Source organism: Schistocerca gregaria, chromosome 6 (assembly GCF_023897955.1).
Source record: "Schistocerca gregaria isolate iqSchGreg1 chromosome 6, iqSchGreg1.2, whole genome shotgun sequence".
NCBI lineage: Eukaryota > Metazoa > Arthropoda > Insecta > Orthoptera > Acrididae > Schistocerca > Schistocerca gregaria.
The window spans coordinates 288890438-288911041 of NC_064925.1; positions in this window are offsets into that span (position 1 = coordinate 288890438).

The window sequence follows — 20604 nt, forward strand, 5'->3', positions numbered from 1 at the left end:
GGCGGGCCGTCCTCGGTATTGGCGTTATCGGTATCCAGGAAATTCCCGCGAATTCGTGGCGTGAGGGCCCACCGCCTGCTGCGAGCAGGCAGGGCAGTCATGCGGAAGCCCGTGCCCGCGACTCCGTGACTCGGTCGTAAGTCCTGTGGCGTCAGCTGCCTTCTCCTCCAGACACCTCCCCACTGACTCACACCTGCCGTGATACGTCCGCGCTCCCTCACCGTGAAAGCCTGCTTCCCTTCTGTTTTTCCCGTGAAGCCGCGGCGACGTGTGACGTCTCACGCGCTTCCGTTGCCAGAATGCACGAGCTCCCAGCAGTACGAGTAAAGTCATATGACAAAGACTGCGTATCATAATACTAACTGAGTGCCAGACGTTGTCCGGATATGTACACTGAAGGAAAAATCGTAACACCGAAAATAATTAATTTAGAGTAATGGAAATGTCGGGCGCGGCCAGCACTTGGATGGGTGCCCATTCGGGCCGCCATTTTTCGGGGTGCCAACTGAGGAGCTACTCGACCTAACAGTAGCGGTTCCGGTCACAGAAAACCATCATAACTGCGGCTGCGCGGTTCCTTCCGTCCCTTTACGACGTACCTGCACCTACCTGTGAACATTGTGAGAGGCATCCACATGCCTTGCTCATACTGTGGCATCAAGCAGTCGTGCCTGCAAGATGAGTGGTCTGCCAAGCGAGTGGACTCATTCTTATTTATCAAGTAACATGAGCTCTGGTACTCACAATTAAGTTACAAATTATTCTCCTGTTTGAATATTACACAACTGATAACGCACATCTGACTATTAGTGACTGTTAGTAATTGGTATTGTAACTGTTCACTACGCACTGGCAATACCGTATTTTCTTTCTCACCCAAAGGCTTTGATCAACACGTGGCCATCGCACTGAATATGAATGGCGCACACGTTATAAATTCTTGATATCACGACAACATACTATTCGAAGGAAAAGGCCACCAATCTTTTACTTTTCACTATTTTTTTATTGCGAAAATTCTATAACCTAAACACACCATTACATTTTCTACAACAATTACACATGAGAAACTACTCCCAGAGATGCATGGCTTTAAATTGGTGATTCTCTATCTTATGGTCTCGTAATTATCTAACACTACAGTGCACTTTCTGGATAGGATGGTGGCTCTTTTGCTATATCTCACACTTTGACTCTCACACCCATCATCACGAAAATTTCCTCCAGACCGAGCGGTACAAAAAGGAACATGCATAATCCACTGCCTCTGAACCTATCTTGCTACTCTCCCATGCAAACCACACATACTTAAATTACATGAAATACACCACACTGGCGACATGGAATACAACACAAGGAATAGTCATAACGTTATAATCACATCACTTTCAGCTTTCCCACTTCAATCAGTATTCATCCCAGTTTCACACGACACTGCCTCACTTCGTAACTTTTCTTTCCTACCATGAACTCTGGAGGATATATGCACGTCTTCCTGTGCAATGCAAGCCGAACGGCGTTGCTGGACAGACGGCTGACTCACATTGCTTCACTCTGAGAGTATTATAGTTTGAATCAAGCGTCATACGGAAAGATAACACGCAAAGCAAGATTAAGAAAATATTCGTCACACACGCGAGAACTCAACTGATACCATGGACGAGTACTTCTCTTTATTCTTTCTCTCATACGCAGATTGAGACTCACACAGTACTCACCACGTGGAAGTACTCGTCTCTAATTTCAAGTCCTGCACATGCCATTTCTTAAATATTTCCAACTTATAGTAAGCACGCTAGCAATTCAGCTTAACTTAAGCACTCGGAAGTATTTCAACTTATTGCTACACGTGGTTTCATTGTGACCATTGGTCACTTCCGAAGATTACTACGATCACCTTAATATTACCTGCCTGACATTTAATTCGCCCCACAAAAGTTCCTGAAATAGAGAAATTATTATCCCAAACTACTCTTAAGTATTCCACATGCATACCATTCTATCCACTCTTTTGTCTTTACAGAGCACACCTAAGACAGGTCTTACCAACACAAGATCCAGCGCCAGAATGCTGGAAACATGGCCGTTCTTCAGGTCATCTTGCATCTCTGCCGAAGTGGGGAAACCACCTTGCTACCGTATTGGTCAGCCACATTTCAGGCGCTCAAAGCTCCGGTAAATTTCATCTCTTTGGTTCCACCAAAGGTGACCAAAGGACTGTCGCCGGCCGCGGTGGTCTAGCGGTTCTAGGCGCGCAGTCCGGAACCGTGCGACTGCTACGGTCGCAGGTTCGAATCCTGCCTTGGGCATGGACGTGTGTAATGTCCTTAGATTAGTTAGGTTTAAGTAGTTTTAAGTTCTAGGGGACTGATGACCACAGTAGTTAAGTCCCATAGTGCTCAGAGCCATTTAAAAGGACTGTCTCAAAGATGATCATATATTCAAATTCACTATCTGCGGTTAGCAGACGACCATACATTCATTCATTTCACAGATCTCACCAAATTGGATGTAGGGATTTATTTTGTGGGAGTGCACATGTGATCAATGATCCTTCATCCCTACACTGGTATCCGGCTTGAGTTATTATTACAAAAAATATGTTGTTATGACAAGAATAACGAAGAATGTTGCACCTGTTTTCAATGTCGGGCGGTACTGTACCCTTTCAATTGTCTCAGCATATCATCAGGAGGGAAGCCGAGCCAAACCTACAGTACTTCATTCAACGTGAACCAGGCTGCAATTAGAGTCACTGATCTACCTTTCGGGGGAAAGTTTTCACACGAAATGAAAGGTTGGAAATTTTGTTCTCAATTAATATATTCTGAAACTTAGGTGAACAAGTATCCCTGCCAAGCCCTTGGTAGTCTTAACACAGTCACTCACTGTCCCTTTCACTCACGGTAGCAAGTTTATGGTGTTGCATTTCTCGAAAACGTAATAGCTACAAAAATACTGATTGTTTTTGATTGATAATGCTCGCCAAATATTAAGTCCGTCGGTACCAAATGCAGTCACAGTTTCTAGCCACCGACTTGCTCAATACGTCACGCGGAATATTTTTCTCGTCACAAAATTCACTTAAAAATTCCGAAATTTCAACCCGCCCATGGGAAGAATTATGCCGTTACTTTACCGCACTTTTGATGTATGAAACACTGCTAGATCGGGCAACTTCTCATTTCCATCGGAACTACTACTACACACGTCCGAACTGTTTCACAGCTAGGCTCCCACTCTTTTCTAGAATACTCTAAGTCTTTACTAGCAGCAGAGAAAGGCGCGCGAAGAATACTGATTTACCATTGGTCAGTTTACTCAAGAGCCAATAGCAAAACAACATTCTCCCGCGTCAGTCGGCGCTTTTCATCCATAACCAATCTCAAAATAGTAAACCTAAAGTCTGCACTTTTTACCGACGTAATTATCTAATATGCTGAAGTTTTGATTAAGCATAAAGTTATTTACTATTGTTATTTATACCTGAATTAACTTTCCCTTTACCATAAACTTACTTTACGAATCTGTTCTACAAAAATCCCCTTTGTCCATATCCATACTTCTTCGAAATGTTCCCACACTAAATCCTACTACATAACTCGTTAAACAATTATCTTCATATTAACCTTAAACCACACTCACGCATCATTCACACTGTTAAAAATATTTATAACATTTTATCTACACAAAAAGACATAATGACACTTTATGAAAATACTAGAACAGTTTATGAAAAACATTCTATTACTGTAGTGCACTCTAGTGGGCACAATCGAAACTAAATCAGCCCCCTATCCAATATTGTCCTCTATCGGCTGATACATAAACTACGTGCGCGTCCAGTCTTTGGTCACCATCTGTCACTATCCACCTCTGAGACACGTCTCCCACTTCACCGCCTCCAAGGCAGGATCGTTATACGGCTCTACGCCTCATAACGACAGGGAGAGCGGTGTACTGACCACACGTCCCTCCCTTCCGCTTCCTCATCTGAGGATGACACGGCTGTCGGATGGTCCCGATGGGCCACTTATGACCTGAAGACAGAGTGCTTAATGGAAATGCCGTGTGGCTAGGGTCCCCCCGTCGGGTAGACCGTTCGCTTGGTGCAAGTTTTTCGAGTTGACGCCACTTCGGCGACTTGCTTGTCGATGGGGATGAAATGATGATTATTAGGACAACACCCAGTCCCTGAGCAGAGAAAATCTCCGACCCAGTCGGCAATCAAACCCGGGCCGTTAGGTATGACATGCCGACGCTCTGACCACTCAACTACCAGGGGCGGACATGCAGAGTAATGAAATTTCGGGAATACGTCTAGGCAACATTTTTAAGTGCCTAACATTCCAAGATCACAGCTTAATGTAAGCGCGGGATTAGCCACTTTAACTGTGAAATGTTGGTACGTTAATATCTGATATAACGGCCAGAATGTTCAGTGCAAGGATGTAAACGTTCATGTATTGTGTTGTACAGGGGCCGAATGTTAGCTTGTGCGATGGAGTTCCATGCCTGTTGCAGTTGCCGGCCGCGGTGGCCGTGCGGTTCTAGGCGCTTCAGTCCGGAACCGCGAGACTGCTACGGTCGCAGGTTCGAATCCTGCCTCGAGCATGGATGTGTGTGATGTCCTTAGGTTTAAGTAGTTCTAAGTTCTAGGGGACTGATGGCCAAAGAAACATGTCGACACACTGTAGAGCACGTTGTCTTACAACAGCAGCATGCGAGTGAGCGTTATCCTGTTGCAGAGACATGGCTTAGCCACAGCCTGGGGGATGTTTCCAGAATGAGATGCCTTGAGTCGTGCTTGAGTAGTTGAGATTTTAGAACACTTGTCCGCGAAAGGTAAAGCTCCCGAGTTCGAGTCTCGGTCCGGCACACAGTTTTAATGTGCCAGGAAGTTTCATATCAGCGCACACTCCTCTGCAGAGTGAAAATCTCATTCTGGAAACATCCCCCAGGCTGTGGCTAAGCCATGTCTCTTCAATATCCTTTCTTTCAGGAGTGCTAGTACTGCAAGGTTCGCAGGAGAGCTTTTTCAAAGTTTGGAAGGTAGGAGAGGAGGTACTGGCAGCAGTAAAGTAGTAGTAGTCGTAGAGGGGTTTTGGGCGCACGACAGCAAGGTCTTCAGCGCCCGTTCAGTAACTTAGTGAGACGGGTGTCAAGAAAAATCCCAGAACAGGAATATAAAACGGAACAGAAAACATGGATAATAATCGTCGAAAAACATGTGCTCACCCACACCAAAGCGTGGGATGAAGCAGAGCGTCAGCAATAAAACATGGACAACACAGGAAGAAAATGATAGAGGAAGCTAAAACAACGTAGCAGATGGAAGTGGCTGGGTGACCGCAAGGAAAAAAGGGGAGGAGTCAGCCACTCTGCAATACACTAAAACCTCCAGCCTAAAATTTTAGGCCAGAGTCCAGAAACATCACAAAACTTAAAAACCCTAGACACACACGTCTCATCATTAGCTAAAACAGAAGGCAGATCCCCAGCAACTTGTGCTTCTGCCCGTGCATCACGGTATAAAATGCAGTCTGTTAAACGTGCCGGACAGAGATGTGCACACCACAAACATCACAAAACGCTCGATCCTCCCGCCGTAATAAAAAGCCATGTGTGAGAGGACAGTGCCCGATCCGAAGACGTATGAGGGCCACCTCCTCCCGCCTGAGCAACCGGCAGGAGGAACGCCACGGCCGAGTGGTTGACTTTATCAACCGCAGTTTATTGGCCGTCACCGCCAGCCATTCGTCCTCCCACAACTCCATGCACTTCATTGCCCCAGATGCCAACATGACCAGGCACCCAGCAGAAGGATACTTCCGTACCCCGCCGTTGGATCAAGTACAGTTGGTCATGTATCAGCTGGACCATCGCCTCAGTCGGATACAGGTTCTGCAGTGATTGTAAGGCACTAAGAGAATCGGAGCAAAGAAGAAATCGATCGCTCCGAACACGATTCATCTGCTCCAGTGCCTTCAGTATCGCGTGGAGCTCCGCTGCGAAAACGGTATATTCAGCAGGGAGGCGAATCCGGGTAATTTGATCACGGAACAGCCATCAGTGTACACGACACTGAAACCGTGATGCACATCTAAAATGTTAAAAAACAGACATTGGAATGTAAAATCTGGTGTGCGATCTTCCTTAAAATTAGTCAAATCTAAAATAAGTTTGTGTCTCCGGAGGAGCCAAGGTGGGGACCTGCTCAAACCGCGACGCAAAACACGAAGACCAGCCATAGACATCGCAGCGAGGCAATCCTGTGAGCGAATCCCATAGGGCTGCGTCGCACGTTGCCGGTTATGAAATAACTGTGCCAGAGGAGGCTGAGCAATGGCAGGGTATGCAGGGGTGTATGGTGTGGACAAAGTTTTATACGCCTGGCGCACTGTAAGTAGCCGTCGCCGCTTAGGAAGTGGCGGTTCACCAGCCTCTGCACAGAGGCTTGGTATGGGGCTAGTTCGGAATACCCCAGTGGCCAACCGAAGCCCTTCATGGTGCACAACGTCCAACATCTTCAAGTAAGAAGGCCTCGCAGACCCATACACCGTGCACCCATATCGAGCCGAGATCGCACAAACGCCCTGTAAAACTGGAGCAGACAAGTCCTGTCAGCTCCCCATGTACTGTGGCTAAGACATTTTAAAATTCTTAAAGCCTTAAGCGACCGCCGTTTCAGGTCTTTAAGATGAGGTAACCACGTGAGCTTCGAGTCAAAAATGAGCCCCAGAAACCTCACCGTGTCTTTAAAAGTGAGAATAGTGTCCCTCATTCGCAACTCAGGAAAGGTTAAAATCGAACGAGAACGGTTAAAAAGAACACATACAGACTTCTCGGTGGAAAACTTAAAACCACTCTTCCGCGCCCAGTCATCCAAACGTCTAATCGTAAGTTGCAACTGACGAGTTGTCGTTGCAAGGCTTGAAGAAGAGCAAAACAAAGAGAAATCATCCAGAAACAAAGAACACTGGAGAGGACTTTTCACTATGGACGTAATGCTATTAATAGCGATGGCAAAGAGAGTCACACTTAAAACGCTACCCTGACGGACACCGTTCTCCTGCTCAAAGCGATCAGACAGGAAGTCACCAATTCGGTATCTAAAATATCGTGGCGAGAGGAAAGACTGAAGAAAAAGAGGAAGACAACCCCGAAAACCCCATTCGTGAAGTTGCTCCAGGATGAGACGCCTCCAAGTGGTATCGTAGGCCTTCTCAATGTCAAAAAATACACCTAGAAGGTGATGACGGCGTAGGAAAGCTTGTTGTATAGCCGCCTCCAGTAGGGCCAGGTTATCGAAGATGGAACGAAACCTCCTGAACCCACACTGAAAGCGACTAAGGAGTTGCCGGGATTCTAACATCCAGCAAGGCTGCGGTTGACCATCCGCTCCAAGGTCTTCCCTAAGCAACTAGTGAGGGTAACACTACGGTGCGGTCTTTCCTAGGTTTTAAAAAAGGGATTAAAACTGCCTCACGCCACGCTTCAGGAAAGCGACCCGACGCCCAAATTCCATTAAAAAGTGCGAGGAGGATTTCTTTGTTGCGCATTGTGAGGTGCCATAGCATACTGTAATGGACCCTGTCGTGACCAGGGGAGATGTCACGAGCTCCATACAACGCAGAATCCAGCTCCCACATAGAAAATGGGCAGTTGTAAACTTCATGAGATGTGGACTGGAAGTTCGGACTACATCTCTCAGCAACGGCCCTATGGCGCTGGAAATCTGGATCCTGACTGGTTGTTGCAGTAACTGTGGGAAAATACGCTGCCATAGTCTGGGCAATGTTTCGCGGATCCGTGTGGAGAGTGCCGTTATTCATTACAGCAGCTATGGGACACCTCCCTCCTCTGCCAGAAATTCTCCTGATGGTCTCCCACACAATGGAACTTTTGGTGGAACGATTAATGGTATTCAGGAACTGTTGCCATGACCTCTTCTTGCTCTCACGAATAATGCGGCGACACCTTGCCCTCGCCACCCGAAATACTGCAAGATTCTCAGCAGTCGGCCGAGACTTGAACCGACGCAGAGCTGCACGCCTGGTCCTGATGGCAGAGCGGCAGTCGGCACTCCAACAAGGCACATGTGGCCTCTTCCGGGGGCCCATGGACTGTGGAATGGATGCTGCAGCGGCGTGGTGGACCGTTTCGGTAATATGATCCACCCGCACCTCAACAGTCGCACAGTGTTCGAATTGGGCTAACTGGCTATAAAGTGTCCAGTCAGCTCCACTGAGCACCCATCGTGGTGGTCTCCTTTCGGGGCCCACGCCATCTGGCAGGTGAATCCAGATGGGGAAATGATCACTGCCATGCAAGTCAGCGACCACTTCCCAGTGAGCACTGGCGGCAAGAGCTGGAGAGCAAATCGAGAGATCAATGGCAGAGAACGACCCAGTCGCTGTGCAGAAATGAGTACTCTGTCCTCCATTGAGCAAGTAGGCACAGGATGACAGGAGAAGCCTCTCAATTGCTCTACACCTGGGGCAGGTAATTGCAGAGCCCCAAAGCACATTGTGGGCATTAAAATCACCACAAATAAAGAATGGTTGGGGGAGCTGTGTAAGAAGATTGGTGAGGGCCACTTCATCAAGTGCCTCATGTGGGGGCAAGTAAAGTGAACAGACAGTCAGTGGATGATGTACTTGCACAGACACAGCGACAGCCTGTAAAGTCGTCATAAGCGAGATAGGCGAGGAGTGGTAGTCCGTCCTGACGAAAATACTTACACCTCCTCTAGCTCTCTCTCCACGCAGGTCGTCCGTTTTGTGGAGTGTATAGCCTCGCAGCTCAGGGGAGTATGAGGGATGGAAATAAGTCTCCTGGAGACAGAGACACAGTGGTCTACCCTGAGAGAGTAGACGAAGTTCCTCCACATGCGTCTTGAACCCTTGCAAGTTCCACTGAAGTATCGGAGCCATCTATGTTGGGGGTAGCACCTTCATCCTATCTCTCCGACGGGGCGGGGAGACTGCAGCAGGTGGAGGGGCAGGTGTGGGGTGAGCTGATTGCCCCACACATACGTCGTATTCCATCAACTCTGCTGAAGAGTCAGATGAAGCCTCACGTGAAACAACAGCCGCATGGTCAGACGGTTTACCACGGGATTTGACCCGGTGTTGCTGCGGTACAGGAGCTTTCTGTGGTTTGGTGGGCTTTGGGGGAGCTGATGTGGGAGTGGTAATTGGCGCACTGGGCTTGGGAACAGCCTCAGCTGTTGGAGGCGACAGGGGCTGGCCCAAGTTCGCCACTATACCCTTCTCTGCCGTTCGAGTAGGGGCTACCGGCTCTGAAACACTGGCTGTGTTGCAAGTGCACAGACAGCTGCAGGTAGTGCCAACACTCACCACCTCGGTCTGCGTTGAGGCATCGACTTTTGGAGTAGGCTTCTGAACCAGGGATGCGAAAGATGTAGCAAATGTGGGAGGTTGCATCGACATATAGATCTTCTTGGCACCATAGGGGATTCGCTTGGTTGTTTTGATTTCCTGGACTTTGCGTTCCTCTAAAAAGATTCGGCAGTCCCTACTCCAAACAGGGTGGTTCCCAGAGCAATTAATACATTTAGCCGGAGACGAGCAACCAACTTCTTCATGAGCAGCCTTACCACAGTTGCCACAAGTCGCTTCGCCTTTACATCCTAAGGTGGTATGCCCAAAACGCTGGCATTTAAAACAGCGCATTGGGGTCGGGAAATAAGGCCTCACACTAAGGCGAAGGAAGCCAGCTTTAACATGTTCAGGAAGTTTTGTGCTACAGAAGGTCAGAATAAAGGAGTCGGATTTGACAAGATTGCCATCAACCCTCTTCATGATGTGTTGGACATTAACGATACCTTCCGGAGCCCACTCACGTTGCAGTTCGTCCTTGGGAATGTCAACTAGATCCCGGCATGTCACAACACCTTTGCTGTAGTTCAAGGTGCTGTGCAATTCAGTGTCTATGGCATACTCTCCAAGACATTTAGCAGATTGGAGGTTAGGTGCTTGCTGGGAAGTGGAAGTTTCCACTAGCAAGGTCCCATTACGTAAGCGCTTCACCGAATTCAAGGAGCCACAGATGCCCTCCAATCCCTTTTGTATATAGAAGGGCGAAACCTTCTCGAAACTACCCTCCATCCGTTTCACAATGAGAAACACATTCTGAGCACCAGAATGCATCCTGTTACTAAAGCCTTCACTTGTCAAAGATGTGCTGCAGTCAGGGGGACTGACTGCACGAGCCCTCTTCAGAGACTGGGTGTTAGAACCCTCCAGCGGCCCACCCTTTCCGCTGGGAGGAGGAAAAGAGGATTTCGAAGGATCCATCTCGGTCCCACGAGCAGCTAGGGAACTAGAAGTCCACCTAGACAGAGCCCCGCGTGCCTAGGTAAGCCTTATACAACTGAGGTGCGGCAGGTACCCCAGAGGTTGCCCGCTAATGACTGTTCCACCTCAACAGCCATGCATCTCATCGGAGCGCAGCACAGCTTGAGATTGAGGGGTTGTTTATAGAGGTTTATTCCATCCTCGCGATCCGGGCGGCCAAGCCAAGATCCCCACTCCCTGAGACACACAACATTCCACCGCGGTGCCGCACGGTGGTCGTTGAAGCATGCCCAGAGCTTACGGTGACAGGGGACTGGCGGCGCTTACCAGTCCCCAGCTCAGGAACCCCGGGGTCGCCAAGCTGGCAGAAGTAAAGCTGTGAGGACGGGGCGTGAGTCGTGCTTGGGTAGCTCAGATGGTAGTGCACTTGCTCGCGAAAGGCAAAGGTCCCGAGTTTGAGTCTCGCTCCGGCACACAGTTTTAATCTGCCCGGAATTTCATGTCAGCGCACACTCCGCTGCAGAGTGAAAATCTACTAGCGCTACTCTTTTGCGACTGGCGTGAATTTTGAATAGACATCATCTTTCAGATGTTGAAACATGCCAACCAACTTCCGGTTATGTAGGTCAACTTCCTGCTATGTTGCAGGAGCTCAACCGGTCTCCTTATAACAAACAAAAGGCTACCACAGGCATCTAGGCAGAACAAGGTTTCATCGGAAAATGCAACAGACTTCCACCGTGCCCTCCAATAAGCTCTCGCTGTTTTTCCATCAGTGTATTTATTCCAGTTTTATTAATCTGTCTGCTCCCCCCCCCCCCCCCCCAACTCAGTGTAAGTCCTTGACTCTCCTCTCTCTGTCCATCATCTCCTCACTCACATCTACGTCCATCTCGTCTTTCCCACTCTCTGTCCGTCCAGCTCTCCATCCCCCTCACCCTTCACATTATCACTTCCATCCCAATAGGAGGTTGATGGTTATTACCCCTACAGTACTTCTTTACAGATAGTAAGTAACACGTCTTTCAAGTTCGTCTGAAATCAATACAGAGTTCTAGGAGGATATTTTTTATCCGTGACTTTGCCCGCATATACAAAAGTTTATTTAACATATTTGACGCATATTTTTACACACGTTTCACTTGTTCAGGGTATCTATAGAAAATATATCCATGCAGTTTCGATTTTAGGCAGCCCAATGTTTATCACATCTCCTAAAATATGTGCCGCACAGCGATATAATTTTGTAGGTACATTCAGTGGTACGTCTAAATACTGCCTGAGAAGTATGCCACCAATACAGTCTGTAGTGAAGAACCAATAAACTAAAACATAATGCCTTATGCAAAAGATTTACTGCATGAACGGCGAAAATGTTGTAAGAGATAATTTTTTCTTTTCATCATTTTGTGGGTGTTTTCAGAAAGAAAAAAGTTACGTAAAGGTTTGAAATTTGTGACAGGTGACAAAGTGCTCTCGTTCTGATATACACTGAAGCGCCAAAGAAACTGGTACGGTCATGCGTATTCAAATACAGATTTATGTAAGCAGGCATACTACAGCGCTGCGGTTGGCAACGCCTATAGAAGGCAAGTGTCTGGCGCAGTTGTTAGACCCGTTATTGGTGCTACAATGGCAGGTTATCAAGATGAAAGTGAATTTGAACGTGATGTTATAGTCAGCGCACGAGCGGTGGGACACAGCATCTCCGATGAAGTGGGGATTCTCCCGTACGACCATTTCACAAGTGCACTGTGAATATAAGGAAGCCGGTAAAACATCAGATCTCCCAAGTCGCTGCGTCCGGAAAAGCATCCTGCACGAACAGGACCAACAACAGCTGAATGTTCAACATGCAACCTTTCCGCAAACTGCTGTAGATTTCCATGCTGGCCATCAGTAAGTGTCATCGTGCGAACCATTCAACGAATCACCATCGATAAGGGCGTTAGGAGCCGAAGGCCCACTCGAGTATCCTTGATGACTCTACGACACAAAGCTTTACGACTCGCCTGTGTCCGTCAATACCGACATTGGACTGTTGATGACTGGAAATACACTCCTGGAAATTGAAATAAGAACACCGTGAATTCATTGTCCCAGGAAGGGGAAACTTTATTGACACATTCCTGGGGTCAGATACATCACATGATCACACTGACAGAACCACAGGCACATAGACACAGGCAACAGAGCATGCACAATGTCGGCACTAGTACAGTGTATATCCACCTTTCGCTGCAATGCAGGCAGCTATTCTCCCATGGAGACGATCGTAGAGATGCTGGATGTAGTCCTGTGGAACGGCTTGCCATGCCATTTCCACCTGGCGCCTCAGTTGAACCAGCGTTCGTGCTGGACGTGCAGACCGCGTGAGACGACGCTTCATCAAGACCCAAACATGCTCAATGGGGGACAGATCCGGACATCTTGCTGGCCAGGGTAGTTGACTTACACCTTCTAGAGCACGTTGGGTGGAACGGGATACATGCGGACGTGCATTGTCCTGTTGGAACAGCAAGTTCCCTTGCCGGTCTAGGAATGGTAGAACGATGGGTTCGATGACGGTTTGGATGTACCGTGCACTATTCAGTGTCCCCTCGACGATCACCAGACGTGTACGGCCAGTGTAGGAGATCGCTCCCCACACCGTGATGCCGGGTGTTGGCCCTGTGTGCCTCGGTCGTATGCAGTCCTGATTGTGGCGCTCACCTGCACGGCGCCAAACACGCATACGACCATCATTGGCACCAAGGCAGAAGCGACTCTCATCGCTGAAGACGACACGTCTCCATTCGTCCCTCCATTCACGCCTGTCGCGACACCACTGGAGGCGGGCTGCACGATGTTGGGGCGTGAGCGGAAGACGGCCTAACGGTGTGCGGGACCGTAGCCCAGCTTCATGGAGATGGTTGCGAATGGTCCTCGCTGATACCCCAGGAGCAACAGTGTCCCTAATTTGCTGGGAAGTGGCGGTGCGGTCCCCTACGGCACTGCGTAGGATCCTACGGTCTTGGCGTGCGTCCGTGCGTCGCTGCGGTCCGGTCCCAGGTCGACGGGCACGTGCACCTTCCGCCGACCACTGGCGACAACATCGATGTACTGTGGAGACCTCACGCCCCACGTGTTGAGCAATTCGGCGGTACGTCCACCCGGCCTCCCGCATGCCCACTATACGCCCTCGCTCAAAGTCCGTCAACTGCACATACGGTTCACGTCCACGCTGTCGCGGCATGCTATCAGTGTTAAAGACTGCGATGGAGCTCCGTATGCCACGGCAAACTGGCTGAGACTGACGGCGGCGGTGCACAAATGCTGCGCAGCTAGCGCCATTCGACGGCCAACACCGCGGTTCCTGGTGTGTCCGCTGTGCCGTGCGTGTGATCATTGCTTTTACAGCCCTCTCGCAGTGTCCGGAGCAAGTATGGTGGGTCTGAGACACCGGTGTCAATGTGTTCTTTTTTCCATTTCCAGGAGTGTATGTCGCCTGGTCGGACGAGTCTCGTTTCATATTATATCGAGCGGACGGACGTACATGGTTCTGGAGAGAGCCTCATGGATCCGTGGACCCTGTATGTCAATAGGGGACTATTCAAGCTGGTGAAGGCTCTGTAATGGTCCTGCCTGATCACCTGCATCCATTCATTCCACTGTGCATTCCGACGGACTTGAGCAATTCGAGCAGGACGTGCGACACACCACATGTGCAGTATTGCCACAGAGATGCTCCAGAATCACTCTTCTGAATTTAAACACTTCCACTGGCCACTAGACTCCCCAGACATGAACTTAATGTAGTATATCTGGGATGTCTTGCAACGTCCGGTTCAGAAGAGGTCTCCACCCACTCGTACTATTACGGATTTATAGACAGCTCTACAGGATTCATCGTGTCAGTTCCCACCAGTACTACTTCAGACATTAGTCAAGTCCTTGCCACGTCGTGTAGCGGCGGTTCTGCATGCTCGCGGAGGCCCTACACGATATCAGGCAGATGTACCAGTTTCTCTGGCTCTTCAGTGTGGTAGGTGAGTGAAGTCTGAGTATTCGGGCGTCGTGGCCTACAGTTTTCTTTCACTCCCACGGTCACCCGTTTGATATGCAGAAGATTCTTATAGTCACAGCGATTCTTTCCAGACATTAAGTGACATGTGTACCGATTTTGGTTGAAACCGATCCAGTGGTTTAGGAGGATACATGCTAATAACTATGGATTAACAAGAGAACATCGAAAATTGAAGTACCTATTTTTAATATCAGTTATACAGGAGAACTATGAAATTGCTAGGTTCTGAAAGATACTATCCCATAGACATGCCCCTCCCCCCGCCCCCCCCCCACCGAAATAATAATAATAAAAAAAATGCCTGCGCATACCTATCCGTTGAGGGTGTCTCACGTTATTGCCAATTTCTACCCTGCATATCGATCTGCTCTGCCAGAATTGAAACACGAAAGTAACAGTTCGTGAAATCGCTTTTTAAGGACGTTCATGTTTAAACGACGCAGACGGTTCGTTTACAATAAAACACGCATAGTGGCCAGTTACAGTGCCGCAACTGCTAGGTCGTTGATGTCAGTAGTGGAAAACAAAACATCGTAACACACATGGAGCTATAATGTGGAAATATGGCCTTACGCCGGCAGCTGTGGAAGAGCGATTCTAGGCGCTTCAGTCCGGAACCGCGATGCTGCAACGGTCGCAGGTTCAAATCGTGCCTCGGGAATGGATGCGTGTGATGTCCTTAGGTTAGTTAGGTTTAAGTAGTTCTAAGTCTAGGGGACTGATGACCTCATATGTTCAGTCTCTTAGTGCTTAGAGCCATTTGAAACATTTGATGGTGCTACAGGCGTAAGCTGTACATTGAACTGAATTCGGCGTTACCATGTTAGCCGCAAAACATTAGCACACTACTGTTAACAATTGCTTCTCATTCTTAATTTTTGTCGTGTCATGCAGCAGTTGTTTCAAATCGTAAATATTACAGTGCTATCGTGACGAAAACAGTGTCAGGATGGCATTTTAAAACGTTTATCTGGCCTTAACGGCATATTTCATACAGCAATACGACGCATTTGTTCTCATTAATGTAATTTTCATTTTGCTACACGTTTCGAGCAAGCACGAATCGAAGTGCACTATATGATCAAAAGTATCCGGAAACATGTCTGAAAATGACTTACGAGTTCGTGGCGACCTCCATCGAAAGTGCTGGAATTCAATATGATGATGGCCCACCCTCAGCTTTCATGACAGGTTCGTCTCTCACAGGCAGACATTCACTCAGATGCTGGCAGGTTTCCTGGGGAATTCCACGGAGAGCTGCACTAAGGAGTATCAGTGTCGGTCGGTGATTCCTGGCACGAAGACGGCGTTCCAAAACATCCCAAAGGTTTTCTATAGGATTCAGGTCAGGACTCTGTGCAGGCCAGTCCATTACGGGGATGTTATTGTCGTGTAACCACTCCGCGACAGGCCGTGCATTATGAACAGGTGCTCGATCGTGTTGAAAGATGTAATCGCCATCCCCGAATATCTCTTCAACAGTGAGAAGCAAGGTGCTTAAAACATCAATGTAGTCTTGTGCTGTGATAGTGCCAAGCAGAACAAAAAGGTTACAAGCCCCCTCCATGAAAAACACGACCACGCCATTAACACCAACGTCTCCTAATTTTGCTGTTGCTACTACACACGCTAGCAGATGACGTTCACCGGGCATTCGCCATACCCACACCCTGCCAACGGACCGCTACATTGTGTACCGTGATTCGCCACTCCACACAACGTTTCCCAGCTGTTCAATCATCCAATGTTACGCTCTTTACACCAAGCGAGGCGTCATTTGGTACTTCCCGGCGCGATGTCTACTTTATGAGCAGCCGCTCGATCATGAAATCCGAGTTTTCCCATCTCTCGCCTAACTGTCATAGTACTTGCACTGGAACTTGATGCAGTTTGGAATTCCTGTGTGATGGTGTGGAGAGATGTCTGCCTATTACACATTACGACCTTCTTCAACTGTCGGTGGTCTCTCTCAGTCAACAAATGAGGTCGGCCAGTACGTTTTTGTGCTGTACGTGTCCCTTCACTTTTCCACTTCACTATCACATCGGAAGCAGTGGACCTAGGAATGTTTAGGAGTGTGGAAATCTCGCGTACAGACGTATGACACAAGCGACACTCAATCACCTGACCACGTTCGAAGCCCGTGAGTTCCGCGGAGCGCTCTATTTTGCTCTCTCACGATGTCTAATGACTACTGAGGTCGCTGATATGCCGTAGCTGGCAGTAGGTGGCAGCACAATGCACCTAATATGAAAAACGTACGTTTTCGGGAGTTCAGGGATACTTTTGGTCACATAGTGTATGGGATGTGAAATAGCCTCTTTCGTATTACAGCATTTTCCTTAATACAGAATGACGATACTGATGTTCTGTCAATGAGCCCTTCCAGAAAATGCTGGGAACATGTTTTTCTGTGGCTGGACGTTTTTCAATATTTGCTTTCTAACATTCTGCGTGGTGTCTGTTGTTCTATATCGTGTCTCCGTACCACTTTCGCGCAACGACGCTCTGAGCGTGTTTTTTAGCGAATTGACTAGTTTGAACTTGGGACCTGTTGCTGGCAAGGATACGCCAGACCACACATGACGTGTAGAATTCAGAAGAGTTTAGTGAGACTAGCGATGATATAACCAAATACTTCATGATTTTAGCGTCAGCTCCACTTCTAACATGAGTTGAGGCGATTCCCTCTTTTGTGCATACCATTCTAATTTTTCATCCTCTTTATCTCACGTCATTCTTAATTGTTTGCTTATAACTGGTATTTCTTCTATTTTAGCTTTTGCTCAAGGAGAAGTGTGACATTCCCGAATGTTACGTTACCATTCCCCATATCTATTATCGCTCGTCTCTCAATAAAAATCTGCACCTATAATCAAATCTACAGTTAGTTTAGATATAATCACGAAGTTGGCTTCGCTCTTGTGACCTTGACACGAAAGAGTTAACCTTGTTTGTCTCGTAACTTCGGAAGCATTGTTTCTAATAGGACCTCTTACTTTAATCTTACGTGTTTTCACAACTGTCAATTCCTCATTGGCATTACACTGCATGAATAAATTTTCTGAGATCACAGTCAGTTCACTTCCGCTGTCAATTACAATATTGACTGGGATATGTTTTACCATGGCCTTCACAATTGGTTGAATTTGAAAGGGTTGATTCTGTTCTTCTTCTTCTTGCATCAACGAAACCTCCACTGAATCATACATGAGTCTTTTTAGGAATTTCCCTTGTGAATTCGAACTTTCTGTAGGATAAGCTTCCACTGCTACTTCTCTCTCTTTTATTTCCTCTTCTCTATTTCTTCCTTCATTTACGCTTTCTTCAACATCCTCTACTTTTTCCTCATCCTCGTCTATCTTTTCCTTCTTCATCGCTACTTCCACATAATCGCATCTAATGCTCTAATTATCGCTTCATAACTTCCTTCATTATATACGTTGGGTTGTGTGCCCACTCGTAACTTATTTTCAACTTCTGTCGACTGCGCATTATCCTCATTGAATTCGCTTTCCCTGGTTTCCATCTCAAATAGCTCTGCAATACTCATTACTTCGTCCTTTCCTCCTACATTCGTTGTGCATGCCTCTGGTAATTCATCTTCCTCGTCAGTATTCTCCCAATTAATTTCGTCCCAACACGATATTGTTATTTTCTTGTCTTCGTTTTCATCTGTTCCCTGCGGATTTGTTTCTTCCTTCTTCTCTTCTCGTGATAAGATTTTTACTTCTCTGTTCAAGGTGCTGCAATTGTCCTGGGTCGGTGCGTCATTCTCTTTGGCATTGGCGCTTAGTTGTCAATCCGAACGTTTATCGGGTTTTGGTGGTCTTATCTCAACCTCTTCTATCTGCATTCGCTTTTCTAGTTTAGCTTGTTGATAGTGATTTCTTTGTTGATAATTTGTCGGTCTATTGGTTCTCCAGTATCCGTTCCTGTTGTCGTTATTCCCTCTGTAATAGTTGTTGCCGTTCCTGGGTGAATTATAGTTATTGCCATATTCTCTTCTAAATCCATAACCGGTTCTTTGTTGAAATCTATTGTCGTTTCTTTATGCGAAGTTATCACATGGTTCGTAATTATTGTTTCTTCGTACTGTGTCTTGTGGATGCCAGTGCTTTTTGCTTTCGTTTTCGCGTGCGCTTAGTCTTTTTCTTGCGTCATTTTCCGAAAATATGAACTGTAGTTCCCTTAGAATACCTTTAAATGCTTCGACGTCATTGCCTCCGCGACCTACTTATGGTTGCTGGTATTTGAATGGTAGCTTCATCGCTCATAATTTAATCAACTTTCCGTCACTGTATGGTACATCTAAGCATTGATTTTTCTTTGCCATTAATTCGAAAAATTTCACGGGACTCTTCTCTCCCGAATTTTCAAAATATGGGTTCTGTAATAATTCGTACTTCACTCTGTACTGTGCTTCGCTGGACCAATGTCGTGAGAGAAACTTCTCTCTGAAATCTTCGTGCGATCGGCATGTCGCTGCAACATTCTGCATGTTTTCTGCGACTGTTCCTGACATGTGTGCACATATAAAGTCTAATGTGTGTGCTAGCGTCCAGTGTTCTGGTAATCCTACTCGGAATTGATCAATATTCCCTGAGTGGGTTTCCAAGTTCTACAATGGATCGAAGGATGGCCTATGCCATATCACATCTATAATCTAGGTTTAAATTAAGTTTCACAAAAGAGAAAACTATCAAAATGGTCTACAGTGACCCTGAATTATCTTTAATTACTTATCTAACTTGTCGTAAATTGCAGTGGATGTAATGAGTTTCCTTCTCGAAAGTTTTAAAATTTTCTGACTGTGAGGAAAGGATCGTTGTCGTACTTCGTCATAGTTCCATATGAAATTCGCGATTCTTCGCCACTTTTGTTTCTGATCATTTCTCCCGTAGTTCTTTCCGGTTGTGGTAGGTCCATTGGATATTGTCCACTGTAACTTTCGCCTACCCTTGCGTAGTATCGTTGGAGTGGTACGCCATAATTTTCTTCCATCGGTTGTGAACGTGTAGCTGAATGCATTCATTACACTGTACTTTTCGCGACCTGGCTTTCCATTGTCACATATGTTACTTTCCGCCTGTGATTGGAATCGCAAATGCGTAATATCTTCGTTAATTGCTTGTTTTTCCGGTGCTGTCACAGATACGGATGTGGTTGCAGACTCTGTGCTTGTTCGATCCTGTTCACTACGCTCTTCAATGGTTTGCAACAATTCTGTTCGCAATTTCTGAAATTGTCGCTTCGTTTGCGCTTCTATTTTGACTATGCGGTTATCAAATCTTTTCAGCGCTGCTTTTGTGACACGTTTGTGTAACACACTGTTTTCAACAACTTCACGCGCTGTACCTGCTGCTTGTCTAGTAATTTCGTTTATCTGTTTCTCTAGTTTCTTGACTTCTCCCTGGGTGATGTTACGTAATGTTTTTATCTCGTCCTGAATGTCATTACGCAATGTTTGTTCGTCCACTTGTACCTTGTCAATGTCTGTTCTCAATTGATTGCGACCTGTTATTAAGTCTCCTATCACTTCTCGAGATTCTTTTGCCTCGTATTTAATACGACTTAGGTGTAACTGGATTCTTTTGTTTTGTTTTTTAATCTCACGCATTTGTCTTGTGGTTTCTGTATTCTGAATTTGAATTTGCTTCACTATGTCTTTATTTTGCCTTGTCATGGTTTCCGTAATTTGTTGTAATAATTCTTCCAGAATGGTGGGTCCTATTGCCTTTTCTTCCGACGTCCTACGCTCTGTGTTGTCGCCCAAGTGTTGGTTCGCAACCGATTGCGTTGAACTGTGCTGTGACACGTTTCTGCTCGCATTCCTTGTACTCTGTGGTGAAGGAGCTCTGATTACTTGTACTATGGGTTCTACGTATTCAAGACGCAAGTTAGAATCCTCATCGATTGTCTCTCTACTTTCCTGCTCCTCTGTCGTATGCTAACCTAGGTTTCCTGTGCCTTGGCGTACATTATGCTCGTTATGGTGCGTTATATGTCCTATTTCCCGCGATACTGCATCGTCTGTTGTACTGTCCTCTACTCTCTGTCCATTTTCATGCTGGGTCTCTACCTCAATTCGGTCAAGGTCTGCCATTGCTAATCTTTCCGAATCCCTTATTTTCTGTTTTAAAAGCAATTCACGCGCTCTACTTCGTGTCAACATGCACTCATACGATCTCACGCGTTTCATAAACTTTTTGTTCA